At 45.8% G+C, this 4,632-nt stretch overlaps 1 pseudogene; it reads left to right on the forward strand.

The window, feature by feature from the left end:
- The first annotated feature begins 1,404 nt into the window (after positions 1–1,404).
- LOC119350572 lies at positions 1,405–4,230 on the forward strand (annotated as a pseudogene).
- The last annotated feature ends 402 nt before the right edge of the window (positions 4,231–4,632 follow it).

The following is a 4,632-nucleotide window of genomic DNA, read 5'->3' on the forward strand; positions in this document are numbered from 1 at the left end:
TGGTTCACTTCCTTCGGGATGGGGGCAATCACAGGTCTATCTTGAGCATCACTGGACCAAAATAGATGTACCACCTAGCAACAGATTGCTGGTACAAATATATGTACATACATTTGGGTGTATAGCTGGTTGATGTATTGTTTTAATGAGGGTTTGGTTTACGAGTGTGTGCAGTCTGTATAAGACTAGGAGTATTGGATGGTTTTGAGTCGGCACTCGGCGGTATGTATTTTGAATGAAGTTTGTGGTACGTATAAGGGTGATAGATTGGATAGGAACTTCTGCTGTAATTACTATGGTTGTGGTGAAATCATGTTTTGCTTGAATTATACTCCCTCCGTTCCTAAGTATAAGTCTTTCTAGGGATTCCAAGAAGGGACTACATACGGAGCAAAATGAGTGAATTTACACTCTAAAACATGTCTACATACATTCGTATGTAGTTTATAGTAGAATCTCTAAAAAGACTTATATTTAGGAACGGAGGGAGTATATTTGGAATTGATCTTAATTTAGTAGATAAATCAATTCCAAAATTCAATAAACTTCTATAATTTCTATAATTTGCAAGAATAGGAGTATTGCTTGTTAATCAATTGATTTACATTAATATCTTAAAAGGTGACCGCACGCATGTCCTGATGCTAAATCTTTTTAGAAAGAAAGGGTTTATGTAATTTTGGTACGATAAAAAATGTAACATTAGTATTACCTAGATCTAGGATATGTGAGTAGATTATTTTAATTTTTGAGCTCATATGTGAGATCATGATAAAATTTGGAATATCATGTTGCTATAACGGAATCAATCGGGATAGTGAAGTCTGCACCAGAATGTTGACCACCTTTTTTGTTTTTTAAGTTAAGGAATTTACAACAAGTCTTTTGCAAAAATAACAATCCTATCCCTTTCTACAATCCCTCTATATCTTTGTTAGATAAGGTAAGTATTGTATAATAGTTCGGTTTTCCGTGATTTCTTTCATTCTTCTGTGTAAATAGCCTAATATGGGTTCACAATCAATAACATGCTCACCATCAAGAGTAACGATCAGTCGATATGTACTCTTAATTCTCTCTCTTATAAACGTTAAGTCCAAATGCCTACTGGCTGCTTTCAGGTGACTGGAATTTTGAGCCTTCGGCTTGTCGACATGTGCCTGAGAAGTAGGTAAGATGGAGCTAAGGCTGGGATGGAGGCGACACTGCCTGCCGCAACATCTCCAAGATGCTGAGCTAGGACCTAGACGGAGGCGGGGACGACACTACTTGTGGTGGCGTCTCCAAGATGATGATCTAGGACCTAGATGGAGGCAGGGACGACGCAACTTGTCCCAGCGTCGTCAGCGGAGGACATGCAGCGGGTTGTGGGGTTTGGGTGGAGGTGGGTTAGAGGGATGACCGATGGCAGCAACTGCAACTCGGGCAGACCAGGGCGGCGAGGCTGCAGTGCGGGCGTTCGTGTGCCAGGATGAAGGTTACAGTTCGTTGGATGCATAATATGGGAGGGCGGAGGAAAAACTGACTGAAGAAAAAATCTATTCGAGCCTGAAATAGTCGCTCTCAATTGTAACCATAGAACCTTGGCACGTTTTGAAGAACCAGAGTTGCCTGTGTGTTGTAGAGTTTTTTTCTTGCAACTTTAAGGCCTTTGTTTGCTCTATCTTGAAGACCTTTGTTCTACACGTCTTACTATGGGTTTTGAAGAAATAGAGTTGTGTGATCTGACATGGTGAAAGAGAAGGTGCTCGTGATGAGATAGAATTGCACTGTTTGTCTTTTATCGGGGTTCATAGAGCTAAATCCAAGCCATATATATCTCAGTAGCAATTCAGGTTCAAATACAACACCTTCTCTTCTATCTGTAATTAGCGACGTGGATTAACTATGTGTATCATTACATTGTCTGAATCATTTATGACTAATTTTCTCAACACGTGTGTTGCACGTGCACATCTACTAGTTTGGGAAAAAGAAGCAGAGTATTTTTTTTGTTGAGGAAAAAGCATGGGTGGTAATGAATTTGGATTTCGAAATTCGAACTCACCTTTCTCCGTCCCTGTCGTCTTCTCTGCGAGACCAGGGAGGGACCCCTCCTTGTGCCAGAGCCGCCCGGACCGAGTCCATGTGCACCAACCAAACCCCCTTCCTTCTTTCCCTTCCCGGCCCGTACCGTCTCTCTCCGCCACGGCACCACAGACAGATCGCTCGCGGCCGCGAGGACAAGCTGCGCAAAACCCTCCCCCCTCTCCACTCAAGTCTCCGCCCCCAGAAGCAAAATGCTCCGACGCGTCGCCGGCGCCGTCGCGGCGCCCCTCCGACGCTCCCTCTGCACGGCGGTCTCGCGCCCTCCCTGGGCCCTCCCTACAGGATGGCGCCGCTGGGCGCGCCGTCGCCGGGCGCGCGCCCGTCCTTGGACCTCCACGAGCCCCCCTGCGTCTCCCAGCTCTCCGTCCCCACCCACCTGGCCGACGGCATGGACTTGGCCGCCGTAAGCATCCAGGCCGCCAGCTGCGACGGCCTCCTCCTCCTCGACTTCGCCGGCACCCTCCGCGGCCCCGAGGGCACCCGCGACTACTACGACCCGGCAGTGGCCGCTTTTGCCGCCGCCTACGAACCGGGCGTCAGGCGCTTCGTCTGCAACCCCCTCAGCGGCGAGCTGTTCCGCCTCCCGCTCCCCAACATGGATGCGGAGAAGATAACCATGCCCTTCGGCCTGATCACCCAATCCGACAGCGCCGATGGCCTGCCAGACAGGTTCGTGGTCGCTCAACTCTGCCTCCGGAAAAGGGACGGCCAAAGGGTCGTGCGCCGCTTTCTGTCCGAAACAGGGGAGTGGGACGAGCCGCCGCTGTTCGTCCCGGCCGAGGCTCCGGGTTGGCGCGCCATGCCCCTCCACGAGGTGGTGGCGTTCGGGGACCGGCTGTGGTGGCTCGACCCTTACTTTGGCGTCTTCTCTGTCGACCCATTCAGTGACCGGCCGGAGCATGGCTTCGTCGTGCTGCCGCGCCCGCTGGCCAACTTTGACATGGAGGTGCAGCCGGAACTGTACCGGCTCTTGGGTGTCAGCGAGGGGAAGCTGCGCTATGTCGAATTGACCATCAAGGAGCCGTTTATGCTCTACTCGTTCTCGCTCGACGATGAGGGATCCTCCTGGAAGCTAACACATGAGACGAGAATGAACCTGGTGTTGCCTGACAAGTCTACACCACGGTTAGACCAAATGCCGTGGATTTCTGCAATTGATCCATTCAATGCCAACATATTGTACTTCCAACATGATGAAATTATTAGTGCCCTTGACTTGGCTGAGGGGGAAAGGATTGGGAGGAGTGCTTTTCCAGACGACATCAAATCTATGTACCACGGCTTTGTGCCTGTAATGCTCCCAGCATGGCTGGAATCATACAACATCCCCTGCGCAGGTATATATAATGTGCTTCTTTGACATGCATGTTTGATTCATTTGGTTATTGAAGCTTTGAAGTTTACTGCACGTTAATTGTTAGGGTGCACAGGTTTTAGTCAAACATATTTTTCAATTCATGTGCATGGAGCTTTTGTGCACAGCATGGATATACTCCCTCCGTTCCCAAATATATGTCTTTTTAGAGATTTCAACAAGGAACTACATACGGAGCAAAATGAATGAATGTATACTCTAAAATATGTCTACATACATCCGTATGTTGTAGTTCATTTGAAATGTCTAAAAAAACTTATATTTAGGAACGGAGGGAGTATTTGTTAATTGACCCGAATTGTATCTGTATTGAAGTTTCTGAAGGGGGTGATTTGGTGGCTGATATCTTAAATGTTGTGTAGACTTAATCATTGGATATAGGCTCATATGTTTCAGAACTAAACCTGCCATGATTAGAAGTGGTCTATCCTGAACTTAAATGCCGCAGGCGGAATTATGTATTACTAAAAAGAGACTCTGTTGTACTTTGTTGATTGCACTGGACATGTGATATATCATCTAGAGTAAAAATGTTTTTCTTGTACTCTATTTAATGTCTAACATATATCTGTGCAACTGTCATGTTAAATGCCTAGCAGTATTTTCTGATCCAAATTTTGCTGTGATCAAGAAACATATACTTTTGTGTTTAAGTTCTAGTATCTATGTATATAACTGAAGGAACACTTTCGGGCAAGACGACCAATTGCACAAGTAAGACTTTGGCAGACATGCTGGTTCGTGTTGACAAAGACCGGAGAAATTGATGCCAGCTAACTTATCTTTGGTAACTCATCTTAATAATTCTTTCTTGTTTGGGTACCACTTATTATTTTCATTCGATATTTAGCCTTATATTTTCCTTTCTCGTGTTCGTTCTGCGTATCTCGTATACTTGCAATGTGTTACTTCTTACTTGTAGGAGCAAGTAGTTTGATCATGTTTGGATGGTAACCAAAACTAACTGTATCAATTTTTTTGTCATACCTAAAATTTTGGCTCTTGGTTGGATTACTGCCAATATTTTGGTATGCATATACACTCTAGCAACGCCAACTCTAGTTCATTTTTCTTGCTAACATTGGCCAAAACATGGGCAAGCAAAACCTTAGCCACATGGTTGGCTTGGCCTCAGACGAAACACACCCCAAGTCACTATGTCAAATTGG

The sequence above is a fragment of the Triticum dicoccoides genome, chromosome 1B (genome assembly GCF_002162155.2).
Source record: "Triticum dicoccoides isolate Atlit2015 ecotype Zavitan chromosome 1B, WEW_v2.0, whole genome shotgun sequence".
NCBI classification, from domain to species: Eukaryota; Viridiplantae; Streptophyta; class Magnoliopsida; order Poales; family Poaceae; genus Triticum; species Triticum dicoccoides.